This window comes from Bufo bufo, chromosome 2 (assembly GCF_905171765.1).
Source record: "Bufo bufo chromosome 2, aBufBuf1.1, whole genome shotgun sequence".
NCBI lineage: Eukaryota > Metazoa > Chordata > Amphibia > Anura > Bufonidae > Bufo > Bufo bufo.
Genome location: NC_053390.1, coordinates 117,300,883 through 117,315,610, shown reverse-complemented (window position 1 = coordinate 117,315,610; position 14,728 = coordinate 117,300,883). Strand labels below are relative to the sequence as shown.

The window sequence follows — 14,728 nt, the reverse complement described above, 5'->3', positions numbered from 1 at the left end:
GGAGAGGGGGCATATTGTTTCACTTGTAAAAACCATTTGGACATGTTAAATGTGTTTCACCTGCCAAAAAAAAACAAAACACATGGGCAGTTACACTATTCAAAACTGACAGCTGCAATAAAATCTCAAGTAATTTTTTTAATGCAGTTTTCGTTGGGTGTTTTTACCGCAACATGTAAATCCATCCTAAGAATTCTGCTATTAGCAATAAATATTAATTTATGTTAATTCTCTTCTTGCTGAAATGTGCCCAGCACTCAGGGTTGCACCCAGTGTTTCTGATGCCTGAGTCTAAACTGAAATGGCACCCCCCCATGCCAAATTCTAAACATGACCCCTTCCCTCCTGCCCATACTTGAAAAACATTACATACAGTGCTACAAAACATACAGGGTAATAAAACACCACATACCTCTTACATATAGTGAAGTCTCCTCCGATGTAGTTGTTCTCTTTCCTTATCTTCTCCATTTGTAGCAGACAGCCATGATGATTTATTTCAGCCATCTCTTGTCTCTGCACAGTTTGACAAACAGACATCTTAGTTTCCTACTTTTCCATCATCCTCCCACCTTCTGAACACCCCATTCTGCCACCCCTAATACTGTACTCCCCAATTCTATACTGCAGAAATAGACCCCCTGAAAATACTAGTACCACGCAGATAGTGCCCCTTCAATTATTCACACACAGTGCACTAAAAAACAACTGCCCACCAAATAGTGTCCCTAACACTAATAGTGTCATAACAATGGTGACCCCAAAATATAATTGTGCTAAGCAGATGCTGTGCCAGGGTGCCCACCACAGTAATAGTGCCCCAAAAGTCCCATCTATAGTAATAATTCTCTGCCAGAGTGCCCTTAGTGTTAACAGTGCCCCCAATAGTAGTAATGCCCCCATTGTGCCCATACTAGTAATCAGGTTCCCCATAGTCCCCCAGTAGAAATAAACCCCACCATAATGCCCCCCATTAGTAATAATTATCCTTATAATGTGCCAGTACAAAAAAAAATTAAGATTAAAGGGAATCTGTCACCTATTTTTAGCATATAAAACTGTTAACATAGCAATGTTCAGTAAAGTACCTTCATTCCAGCATGTGTCTTCTATTTTTTATTCAAGTTTTCATTTAGATCAAAAAGCGATTTTTCTGATATGCTAATTCAACTTCAAGGTGCCCAGAGGGGCGTTATTACTCTCTTCTAGTGCCCAGTAACGCCCCCCTGCAGTGCCCAGCCCGCCTTTCTTCCAAGCCTAGCACGCCTCCTCAGAAATAAATTTACTCCCACATCCTTGCCAAACGGCGCCGCTGCGTCATGTAATTTATTCACCCCACGATCCTTGCGTCCTCCTTTCTTGCCCTCCGAAATCTCGCGCAGCCGCAGTATCGCTGACTGCCTGCGCCTGTACGATACTCCGGCTCCTGAGGGCAACAGCCTCAATAGTGTCACTGGGCATGCGCCGAGCCCAGTGATGTAATCAGAGCGCTGTTGCCTCAGGAGCCGGAGTATCGTACAAGCGCAGGCAGTCAGTGATTACCGGTAAGTGTAATCTTAAATTTCCCTTACGCCCATGACAGCACCCTTGAGAGATGACAAGAATAGTAACTAGCTTAGGGAGGGACTACTGCCTGCAGGACTTTAAATTTAATCTGTATTGTCGAAAAAAAATACACAGAGACTTCCAGGTAGCAGCCCAAGAGGTAGAAATGGATCTGGTTGGGTGAGCACCAAATCCCAAAGGGGGAGTTTCCCCCGCTGAGGAATAGGCTAAGGTGATATCCATCTAGCTAGCATTCTAGAAGAAACTTTATAACCTCTGTTTCTTCCTCCAAATTGAAAAAAAAGTCTAGAGGATTTCCTCCATTGAGTAGTGACTTTCAAGTATTCAGACAGGCATCTTTTAACGTCTAGACAATGGAGCCTCCTTTCATTATTGTTCTTTGGGGACTGACACAAGGATGGAAGAAAAATGTCTTGGGTTCTATGAAACAGGGAGACCACTTTAGGTAGAAAAGAAGGATCTGGTTTAATGAGCACTCTATCCTCCAGGATGTTAGTATAAGGGCTCACGCACACGACCGTATGCCCTCCGAGACATACGGTCCATGAGCGGGCCATATGTCCCGGAGCGGCATACATCGTGCGCATGGGAGCGCACAGCATTATAGGTTACTATGATGCTGTGCGCATCGGGCCACCCGAGGGGCTATTGTCCTGCACTCATAATATCATATGAGTACAGGACAATAGTCCGGCGGGCGGCCCGTTGCACACAGCATCATAGTAACCTATAATGCTGTGCGCTCTCATGCGCACAATGTATGCCGCTCCGGCTCACGGACCGTATGTCTCGGAGGGCATACGGTCGTGTGCATGAGCCCTAAGGCTTATTGCACACGAACGTGTGCGCTCCGTAGCCGTATTGCGGACCGCATTTGCGGATCCGCAATACACGGGCACCGTTCCGTGTGCATTACGCATCATGGATGTGGACCCATTCACTTCAATGAGTCTGCAAATCCGGAGATGCGGAACGGAGCACGGAACGGAACCCTACGGAAGCACTATGGAGTGCTTCCGTGGGGTTTTGTCCCGTACGTCCGTTCCACAAAAAGATAGAACATGTCCTATCTTTTTGTGGAACACCCGGATCGTGAACCCATTAAAGTGGGTCCGCGATCCGCTGCGGCTGCCCCACGGTGGGTGTTTGCGGTGCAATTTGCGAGCCGCAGTAGGGCCATGGGGCGCACACGTTCGTGTGCAAGAGGCCTAAGGAGGAGAGGCTGAAAAGGCAGAAATCTCCCCCATGCGCTTGGCAGAGGTAATCGCCACCAGAAACGCGGTTTTAAAAGACTAAATTTTTATAGACAAATCCTGTAGTGGTTCGAAAGGAGGCTCCATCATTCTAGACAAAACTAGATTAAGATCCCATAATCACAGGTTTAATCCTACTAATTGCTCTAAAGAATCTTCTAATCCATGGATTAAGGGCAGAAACTTGTACCTTAAGAGTGCTAGGTCTTAGGTTCTTTTTTGTAAAAAATCTAATATTTTGGACATAGGAGGAGAACTCAAGGTTTTTAGAGAAGTTTAAGAATGTGTTAGGCTACTTTCACACTAGCGTTTTGGCTTTCCGTTTGTGAGATCTGTTCAGGGCTCTCAGAAGCAGTCCAAAATGGATCAGTTTTGCTCTAATGCATTCTGAATGGAAAAGGATCCTCTCAGAATGCATCAGTTTGCATCAGTTCCGTCACCATTCCGCTCTGGAAGCGGACACCAAAACTCTGCCTGCAGCGTTTTGCTGTCCGCTTGACGAAACTGAGCCAAATGGACCCGTCCTGACACACAATGTAAGTCGATGGGGACGTATCTGTTTTCTCTGACACAATCTGGCACAATAGAAAACGGATCAGTCTCCCATTGACTTTCAATGGTGTTCAAAACAGATCGGTCATGGCATGTGGTTGTATTATTGTAACTGAAGCGGTTTTACAGATCCAGTGTGAAAGTAGCCTTAGATGTGTTTTAGGACAAGTTCCCGCAATTAACTGGTGGTATAGGGGCAGAGCCCCTCCTTAAGAGCTCTCCATGAAAGTTCTTGTTTCCTGTCCTGGATGGAAGCGGTCTCTCAAGGGTGCTGTCATGGGTGTAAGGGAAATACCCCCTTATAATGCGCCAATACAAAATTAATATATTAGAAAAAATGCGTGCCAGTGCAAAAAATACCTCTTCTTAGTGCTCCCAGTAGAGCCAATGTCCCCATAGTGCTCCCCATTATGTGCCAGTACAAAGTGCTCCTATTTTGTGCCCCAATAGAAACAATGCCCCATAGCACTTTATCCCGCTCCCCCACAGTGGCCCAACAGCATTGTGCCAAATAAAAATAACACATAAATAGGTTATTGGTTAATTACTCAGGGCCTTCCCATAAACCTCACATTTTCTCCTCCCCCAATACCTTCCCAATAAGACGCAAAACACTCTGCTTGGATTAAATCGGCTACAGCAGCCGTTTTATTAATAAAATAAATACATCCATAAATAACAATAACATTAACCCCTGACGAGGGAGATCATAGAAGCCCCAACATTTTACCATACCTAAGAAGCCAACATGGCAATTCCATCTTGCCACCAGCCGTAGAACACCAGCTCGGAGACACCAACTGATGCACGCCTCTCGGAACCAACCAAGTGCCTGAAACTATGAGAGTCCAGCCCCACCATTGAGGCCCTTCCATTTCCAATACCGTCATACCACCAGCTTCTAGGATCTCCCACCGCCAACGACGCGCAGCTTGAACCCTAACACCTCCCTCAAGCCTGCGCGTTCCTCCACAAACGCAAAGCCCATTCGATTCCACCCTGCAAACCCAGGGCCCACAAATTAATGCCCACAGCATTCAAATGAACCCCATCCGCTCTCCAAAATCCTCCACTCCCTGACTCCAAATCAGTATGCCTGACCGCCACCGCGTGCCATAAACCTCCCAATTGCCCTATTCACCTTCACTCTGGCCTTATTAATGCGCTCCACCGAGCGTGCTTCCCTCCAGGTCTTACGGGCTACTATTTCAGACCAAACCGTTACCAGACCCGGAAACATGGACCACAATCTCAAAAGGTCGAACTTTATATCCTTTATCAATTCCCTGCAAGGCCTGACTGCCAAATCATTACCCCCGACATGCAACACTAATATATCAGGGGCCCGATCCAACCTCGCAAAACGGTGCACTTCCCTCAACACGCTTCCCCATAACATACCCCTACACCCAAGCCATTGTAACACCGCGTCATCCCTACTGAAACCCAGCTGCCGTCCTTGTGGTCGCACGTCCGCCCGAAGCGCCCCCCAAAAAACAAAAGAGTGCCCAACAATCCACACCAAAACCGCACCTGCAACACAAACAAAAGGAAATTAATAACAGCTCCACCAATCACCAACCACCCAAACGAACATAAGATTTAAAACGCGAAGATTCCCACCTCTCTATCTTCTTAATCACCTCCTCACTCAAACCCAACCTGGCCGCCTCAATCCTGAAGGAATGACCCGTAAAGTCCCTAGCGTCCATCCCTAATGCACCCAAACATTTTTTAAATACCGCCACAAACTGAAATCGTGACAGAAACAACCCGTCCTCGTGCCGTAGCAGGGGTCCCCCTTCCTCAAAACTCACCCCCGCCCTGTATTCTCTTAAGCAGCGTACCGGACAAAACAAACACCCCGGCACTTCAAACAGTGTCACGCTACAACCTCTGCCCTCTCTATCAGTCTTAGATACTCGGATCCGCACCACAACCCTATCACCTTACAAGGCCAACCTAAACAACCGCACCTCACTCACTGATCTACAAAGCAAACCCACCTGCGCACCTATCCGCAACAATAAAACGAACGAAACCGGCCTCCTACGATCAGCCACTCGCTTACCCCTTCTACATCCCTTCAATACCTGTCTTACCAGGAAGGTTTTTGTAACATCTGGGAGGCCCCTTAATTTAAACCCGAATGCCAAACCCGCCATAACCCGATTCACCTGCGCTACCGACCATCCATTCTCTGCCATATTCCCCAAGAACAATACTAACGGAATCTCACCCTCATCAATGCCCATTCCCACCACCGCTCCCAATCTCTCCATGCCTTACCGTAGGCCATCCAAGTGCCAGCGCTCAAAGACTTCCTCAACAACCCCGCTACTGTACCTCCAAGAGCTCCCAAAGAAACTCCGGACACATCAGCCCGACCGCCTCCGCTTCCGGGGCCAGCTGCCGAAAACGCTCCCACTGCAAACGAGAAAGAGAGTCAGCAACCCCATTATCAACACCCGGCACATGTACAGCCACATCCAAGCGTTAAGCGCTAAACAACGTAACACTAAATGCTGCAATAACTTAACCACTGGGGGGGGGGGCAGTCAAACTGTTGATCGCCTGCACCACCCCCAGGTTATTGCAGTGAAAACGAACCTTCCTATCGCTGAACCTATCCCCCCAAAGCCCCACCGAAAGCACTATCGGAAACAACTCCTGCAACGCCACGTTCCTAACCCAACCCTTCAACACCCAAGACTCGGGCCACTTTCCCACACACCACTGGCCATTACAGTACACTCCAAAGCCCACACCCCCCCGCAGCGTCCGAATACAAATCAAAATCAAAACTATCCACCGCTTCCCCCATCACTAATGCCCACCATTAACATCCCTCAAAAAAACTCTCCCAAACCGCTAAATCACCCTTCAACTCGCGACCCAACCGAATAAAATGATGCGGCGCAACCACCCACCCTGTAGCGGACGCCAACCGACTACCAAAAATACGCCCCATTGGAATAATCCAACAGGCAAAATTTTACTTTCCCAACAATGATTGCAAGTCCCGCAGGCAAATTTTGGGAGCCCTCGCTGCATTCTCCACCATCTTCCTCAAATCCTGCACCTTATCCTCCGGCAACCGACACTCCATACTAACCGTGTCAATAACTATGCCCAGAAAACTCAACTCCGTCGTAGGCCCCACCGTTTTCCCTGCCTCCAACGGCACCCCAAACGACTCAAAAACAGACTGTAACGTGGACAACAATAACGAACAAACCAGCGATTCTGCCGGACCTAAGCATAAGAAATCGTCAAGATAATGGATAAGCGACACACATCTCCCCGCCACATCCTTCACTACCCATTCCAGGAAAGAACTAAATGTTTCAAAAGTATGCACAGGACACAGAGCACCCCATTGGCAGACACCTATCCACAAAATACCCGCCATCCCAGAAACAACCTAACAAGTGTAAACTATCTGGGTTAACGGGCAACAACCGGAACGCCGCCTCGATGTCCGTTTTTGGCAATAAGGCCCCCGGCCCCAACTTACATACCCAACCTACAGCCGCATCAAGGAGGTATAGACCACCGAACAGAGCTCAGGTGTAATGACCGGCGTCACGCACAGGGAGGGAAAAAGGAAAGACCTGCCCAAGGGAGAGGGTAAGGTGGTGACCCCTGACTCCCCTTGCAGCTGGCACCTGACTGCCCTGACGTCCCTAGACGGGTTCCTCACCCATGCGGGGAGCACGTGCCTAAACCCTGGCTTTCCCTAAAATGAGCCCTAGATAGTGAACGGGCCGGTGGGATCACTAGTCCGCACCACTGACACTAAGAGGGAAACACCAGGGAGAGGACAGACAATACAGACAAACACATACACCCAGGTGGGCGACCACAGCAGACCACAAAGGTCCAACAGGGATCCGGAGGGTAGCGTTCTGGACCAACAACCAGAGAACGCAGCAACACAGTTCCAAAGGGTCAGAATAGATGTCCAGGCAGGAAGCTCTATATCTGGCAACCAGAGAAGTGTGAGAGAGGAATATAAGGATTGGGAGTGCTGGACAAGGAACAGCTGAGGAGAAGGAGCTACGGATCCCTGAGTGAGCCAAAAGGGTTTGCAAAGCAAACCCAGAAAGCTACCATAAGGAAACAGCCCTATCTTACATAGAGCGCGCAGCCAACCGCTGCGACTTCCTGACCCCGGGTATAACGGAGTCAGGCGTGGTTCTTGACACCCTCGTGACATCAGGATCAATACCTTGATTGACCTTTGGAAAGGATAAGTGATGAATGAGCCGAAACTTGTTCGGCTCTTTCTTGGGCACCACCCCCAAAGGGGAAACCCGCTGTAACGGTCACGTCCACACACACACAGGGGGAAGGGTAGTGACCACTGCGCTCCACCCTCACCCCTGGCCCTGCCTACTTGCCTCACGAGTCCTGATGACAGGGGACAACTGGACGGCAGTCCCTAACTTAGGATATGTGCAGGGAAGACAGACAAGACAAAATACGGAACATGAACCGGGTCAGAAACAAGAGAGCTATGCAGTACAACGGATTAAGCAAAGAATGGTCAGGAAAAGCCGGGGTCAAATACCAGGAGAGTAGCGAAGTACAAGAGGAGTCCTAAGAGAGTAGTCAGGTGGGAGCCGAGGTCACAATACCAGGATGGATGCGCAGTACAGGAGGAGCAGGCAGAGGATCGTCAGGGAACAGGCTCAGGTAAGTATTCCGTAGTCCAACAAATTGCCAGGAACCTAGAAATTAACAGGCAACCTGTGGCCAGCAGGCTGCCTGTATTATTTATAGTGGGGAGTGAGGGTCATGTGATGTGGCCAGCGTCACATGACCGACAGGCCAACCAGTCGAGCACCGAGCCAACACCACCTCCTTAGCCAGTTTCTCTGATACCACCTCCATATGCTCCAAAGCCGAACGCAGATTCTTCCTAACCATCAACACCTGCTTCCCCGGGTGAGACGGAATGCTAAACCCGTCTGTGAAACCCTTCCTCGCTCCCCTGTCTGGGTATCTATCTGGGTATCTATCTAGGTACCGCGCCATCACGCCCACCAGACTCGCCACCCCTCTGCTTCGCTCCCCTGAAACAACGGCTAGCCCTGTGACCTCCCCCGCAGGATGAACACTCGTGCTTGAATTTACATTTTGGCCCAAACTTGCAACTCCCTTCATTAAAGAGAAAGCACAAGCCCTTAGCCGCTGCTGTTGGGCTGCCCCGACCGCACTGGTGCCGTCACCTTCATCCACAACCCTATGTCTTTATGATCCCACTGCATGCTACGGCGGACCGCCTTCCTCTGACAAAACTGCTCGTCATATCTCAACCACCCAGAACCCCCATAGACCCTATAAGCCACACCTATAAGACAACAAAAAAGCGCCGAACAACTGTCCGGAGCTTTTTCCCCAATCACACTTGCTAATATGGCGAACGCCTGTAGCCAGTTCGCATACGTGCGCGGTATCAGCCTATACCGCCGTTTTTCCTCCTCCTCCCTCTTTGTCCCGTCCCGTTTACCTAAATCGAGATTAAAACGCTCCAAAGGGAGAAGCGAAAAAATATCTACATATTCTCCCTGCCATATCCTATCCCTGACCTCCTGCTTCAAATGCGCTCCCAGGGGCCCTCAAAACACACGTACACCTCCCCCTCGTCGCATCATCCAACCGGGGTCTGTCGTCATCGCCACCCGAACTACCCGTCCCCCCACTACCTCCAGGCCCAATCCCCCATGCTTGCAGGGGTGCTGCACCCGACACCCCACCCCCAGACTCCACACCCGCTAAACCACACAGTAACCTCCCCAACCATCCAATCACTTCCTTCTGCCCCCCGCCAAAACCTCAGCCCAGCACCTTGAGCCAGCGCAAGAAACTCCCCCAATGCCGCCTCACCTGGCTGCCGGGGTGCTGTGAACCCCGCAGCTGAAATTCCAGAATCCTGACGCTGCGTCCCAGATGTCATCGGAACGAACACTCCAGACGTCTTCCTCCCGCTTGGACCAGGCATCCCAGCATCCTTCACGCTGGACGCGCTCCGCGCCGAACACGATTCGTCCTCCTCTTCCACGTGGGCAGGACCAGCTAGAGGCTGTCCGTCACTCTGCTGAGGCCTGTGCACCCTCTGCAGTACCTGCTCCTGCCACCACACCGCATGCTGCAGAGGACGGGGCACCGGACACCCCGCCCCTCACTGGGCCCCGCTGAACCGTTGGATTCCTCCCGCGTCGGGACGACCTGGAGGGAGTCTGCACGCTGACCCCCCTGGCGTGGAGGGTCCCTGGAGGGGCTCCTGACACAGCGCCGGACCCTGGGGGTTACATCCGCGCTAAGGCGCGCCGGCACTTGGCAGCGGAATTGCTGTACCCGCCGCCCCCCCTGTAACAGACTGGCTACCTGCTCCTGAAGCCAGTTCGGTCCCATGGCGTCCGCTGCCGCTCTTAGCTGCTGCAACATCTCCTTCACAGAGTGGGACATCGTGACCGGTAAGTTCTTTCTCTCCCCAAAATTGCGCCGGCTGACCCCCGGCCACCTCCTTTTAAAACCTAAATCCCACCCCCTCTATCTCCCTAAACACCTCCTATTAACTCACTCCTGCCCTGGCCCTTCCTACCAAAACCTTTCATGTCGGCCTCTCCTTACCTTTTGTCCTAGTCCGGCCTCTCTAAACCTCCATGCTGCTGCCAACAATGCGGTGCAGGCCTCCTCCGGCATGTGTGCTGCCCTGCTCATATGTCGGTGTGATGATATCATCGCGCTGCCTGTGCCGGGCTCTAATATCCTAGTGCTTAAAGCCTATCAGATGGAAGAGCGGGGCAGGGAGACTTAGCTTCTTTGCCCCAATGTCCTGCGGATGGCGATACAGATGAATATAAAACTATCCGCTACCGATCTGATATTGATGACCTATCCTGAGGATAGCTCATCAGTATTATTTCCAGGATAATCCCTTAGGGTCCATTCACACGTCCGTGTGTGTCTTGCGGATCCGCAAAACACGGACATCGGCGATGTGCATTCCGCATTTTGCGGACTGCACATCGCCGGCACTTAATAGAAAATGCCTATTCTTGTCCGCAATTGTGGACAAGAATAGGACATGTTCTATTTTTTTCGGGATCGGAATTGCGGACCTGGAAGTGCGGATCCGCAATTCTGGATCCGGGCAGCACATCGTGTTGCCCCATAGAAATCAATGGGTCCGCAATTCCGTTCCGCAAAATGCGGAATGAAATTGCGGACGAGTAAATGGACCCTAAAATGATGATCATGTTCACAACTGGCATTCATAAGGACATTTCTTCCCGGCCATCAATCTGTGTAAAGTCTGGAATAGAATACCGTGTACAGATAGTTTATTCACTGTTTTGCACAAACAGGTTGTCAGTGAATCGCTCTCCCTTTGCTGTGATAGATAGAACTTGGTGATACAGGACGTAATGTCTGTGACCCATGCTACCCTCCTGCTAATTTGGTCAGCTAGCCTGTTTCTTACTTTGGCCGAGTTTCTTGGGTTCAGGACTGAGCTTGGTGTACAGCTCACAACGGAAGCCAGGAGGGTCTGGCATGAAGTTAGGACGACCCTGGGTACATCATGCGTCACATTATACAGCAACGCTCTACTGTCTCTTATCATTATGAATTACATGTAAAACCCTCCCTTCTATTCTAGAACATATTCCAGCTCTTACATGACTCTACTACTGAGTGCTGTTCTCTGTACTGTGACACCCTACCCTTTTAATTCGGAATTCGCCCTTGCTACTTGAATGCGTGTTCCCTCAGCTCAAGGTCAGGACATGCCCAGCCTGTGACGTGATGCACGTCTGCAGCGTACTCAAGTTGTGTGTAGTAGGTGTTTCTGGGTGATGTAGTGCAATATACACTAACCTGGTACAGCTGACTCTCTGCAAGGGCAGGTATAGGTAAGGAATAGTTCGTGACGCCAGTGCCAAGTAAACGGTGGCACGCCGTTGCGGATGCAGGAATAAATTGAGGAAACGTAGCTTTAAAACAGAACTTGAACTTTAGTAGTTTGCAGGCAGAGACAATATTGGAAACGCAGTTCCTCAGCATACAGTCGATTTTGCAATTCGGTCGATGCAGGCAATTCAGTACAGCAGGGTAATTACAGAGTGTTGAACACAGGACTTGCAGCAAAGGAGCTTGCACTCTAACTCTGTCTGATCCTGGAATGTAGCAATTCTTCACCAAGGCCCATTAACCTAAGTCTGGCTTTATATCCTTGATTTGGGCTTAGATAAGTACCTCCTCTGTCTTTCTTAGTACCTCTGGCTCCTCTGATCTTTGCCTCAGTCTCTCCTAGCTTCTGAATGGTTCCTCAGGCCCTTAGGCTAAGATGTTCCTGCTTCTGCATATGGGTATTCAGGAGGGAATCTTCTCCTGAACAGCAGGCTTCAGGCCTGGACTTGTCTCAGACATTGTCTAATCTCCAACTGTAGCTTACTGAAACTAGACTCCGTCTCCCTTGCACTTCCCTGTCTGGCCTTATATAAACTAGGGCTCCCTAGCTCCCTCTATGGACTAGAAGTTGTAATTACACCCCTAGCAGGCCTGTAAGTGCAAGTTTCAGTGACAGGAAAATACACACATTACATTACATTTTATAAAACTGACATATACCAACTTCTCCATAATTAAGGAGGGACGACAGCACACCAAGTGACCTTTGGTAGTAACGGGTATTACAACTCCCGTATACTACATACCCCACTGCTTTAAGCTGAGTACGACCTCGTACTCCATCATGGATCTCCCAACTGGAAACTCTACCTGAAATAGAAAATAGAGACATGCAGGCATACATACATGTAATTCATCTGCATTTACATTTACATCAGGTCCAATTGGCAAAGGTGAAGGGTAGTGACAAGGGGCGTCGTTCTCTTCTCTCAGGATAATGAATGGAACGGGGGCGCTGACCTGGCACAGCGTAACATTAGAACCAGGATAGTCCATGACAATGAATAAGTCCATGATAAAACAGTAGAAAACGGTATAAAAGTTCTTGGAGGCTCAAATAACAAACATGAGTCCGTACCCAGGTCATTTCTTATTAAATCACAGAGGCTCTCATGCGGTGGAGTCCATCTCTGGGCACAATACTTTTAAAAGAGTAAGAATCTCAGAGGCTCAGGTACTTTTGAGTCTGTCTCCGGGCACGGTTCCTTGGTAACTGGTTGCACAATAAAATGGACAGCAAAGACAAGTGTTGTAACACCCCTGATCAACCTGAAAAGGGGGTGAAGGGTAAAAGGTGCAACAAAGGAACAGGCACAACTTGGCGTGGGTAGCAAAAGCAGGCAGGAGGTCCTGGAAACAAACGTGGCCTTGCTGACTTTGTGATTTCAGTGGTCAACACCTACCACTGAGCCGTGGACAAACTGGCAGCTGCAACAAAGGACCAGCAACATAGGACTCCTGTCCTGGAAGGGTTAACATCAACTTCTTATGAAGAAATAAATCAAAGGCCTAGCAGGCTGACTACAGTGGCACATCATATCCACTTTGCTCTGCTGGCAAGTATCGTCTGTAGTATTCCTCTACAGGAGGATGGGCCCACATGACTGTATCAGGGGGTAGCTGCAGGGTAAAGGGGCCCCTAATAGGTATCGGCCCCATAGGCCTAGGGGTGAACCCTCTGGTGGGCCGTGCCGGCCCTGGCATAATCACTGCAGGGTGTGACATGCTTGGCGCCGCCGCAGCAAGCGGTCCGGTGCTCTGGGTGCAGCAATTCACGGCAATCGCGGGTCCGGTCTGGGGCACTGACGGAGCGGTGACAACAGAAGGCGGTCGGCGGGTGGTGACAGGCACCCTTACCTCATCCTTCCTCGGCGATGTCTGGATCCTGGCGGTGTAGGTCTTACGCAACTCCCGCAACTTCTCCTCCAGCCGGACGATCTGCTCACCGATACTCTCTGTGTCGGAGTCGCTGTTCTCTGCTGGCGCCGCCGGCGCAGGTACAGTCACCGATGACGCAGACTCGGCCTCTTCAGGTTCTGGACTTGCATCTGGTCTCCGTCCCATCCGGATGTTCTCAAAGGTAGCACTAAGTCCTTTTAACTGTTCCAGCTCAGATATTGTCTTCTCCCGACGAGGCAGCTCGGGGGAAGGATAGGGGCTCACCCATTTCTCCAACACGGTTGGCTGCCAGAAGACGTTCGGCCCGATGAAGGAGCTCCGCTCCTGAAAGGCGTGATGGGCCGGCTCTGGAGAGCGTTCCGGTTCTCGCTCGCAGCCAGAGTAGTCTTCTCCTTCTTCTGCCTCCCAATCCTCAGGTCCTCGCTTCGGACGGGTCACAGCAGTCGCATAGGGGCCTCGCAGGCCCTCGGCAGGGGTGTACTCCACTTCCTCTCCCTCGCGGAGGCTGTGCTGGTACGAAGGGAGGTAGTCTCTTTTGACAGACCTTCGATTGACATAGAGGTCTCTGCCAGTAAGATAGTCCTGAATAAACCCGTAGCCACGGGATTTGTCAAACGACAGCACCACTCCCTTTCTCCTTTCCAGGCGGGGTTGGGTGTGCGTATGCTTCTCGTGGATGGTCTTGGTCAATTCCTCATACACGATCTTAGTCTTTATGTTCCGCTTGATAGCGGCCTCTCGGATCTCCGCCATCAGGGAAGACCATTTGAACGATGGCTGAAAAAAGTCCCTCCATGAGCCATAGTAGGGCTCGGGTTCTTTCTCCCTGGTGCGGCAGGCGGGTTGCTCCGGTCCCGGAGCGTAGGCCGGTGGAGCCTCCTCTGGCTCTACACCGGTGTCAGTCATCTTTTCAATCCTTGGTGCGGACGCTGCAGCAACACTCTGCTCACAATCCAACATGCTCGATCCTTCTGAGGAGAGCGATAGGGTCGCGTCAATTAGAGTAGCCAGCTCCTCCCACTGCACTGGGGAGCCGCCCCCCAGGTATTCCAGTATATGGAAGGCGGTGTCCATGCTGGCAGACATGCAAATGTCCAGATAAGCCGTGGCGCCTGCCCTTGACCTTCTTCCCGCTTTTTCCTCAGAAAGGCGCCAATTTTTCCCGCCTTTTCGGGATGAAGGTGACGCAGCAGTAAATTCAGCAAGCCCAGCGGCCATCTTTAGGTACAAACGCTGTCTATTCACTGACGGCAAGCAGGAATGTTTAAAGTCCACAAAACCACACTCCAATGCGGCGATTTTCTTCCTCTGTGCAGCGCAATACTGTACAGCGCTTTTTAGAAGTTTTTGACACACTTTGGGTATGATTTTTAATCCACAAAGTCCACTTGAATAAAACAGGAAAAAGTCACTTTGGTCACAGGGCAACTGTATAAGGCACAAAGTTCACGCTTCTTGCACTAGAAAGCGTGCGTATC

At 50.4% G+C, this 14,728-nt stretch overlaps 1 long non-coding RNA gene across 1 annotated transcript; it reads left to right on the top strand.

The window, feature by feature from the left end:
* Nucleotides 1-1,889: 1,889 nt before the first annotated feature.
* On the top strand, nucleotides 1,890-13,188 carry LOC120991363. The gene is made up of 3 exons (XR_005776641.1): nucleotides 1,890-2,085; nucleotides 7,948-7,951; nucleotides 13,178-13,188. It is a non-coding gene; the product is annotated as an uncharacterized LOC120991363 (long non-coding RNA).
* Nucleotides 13,189-14,728: the final 1,540 nt, after the last annotated feature.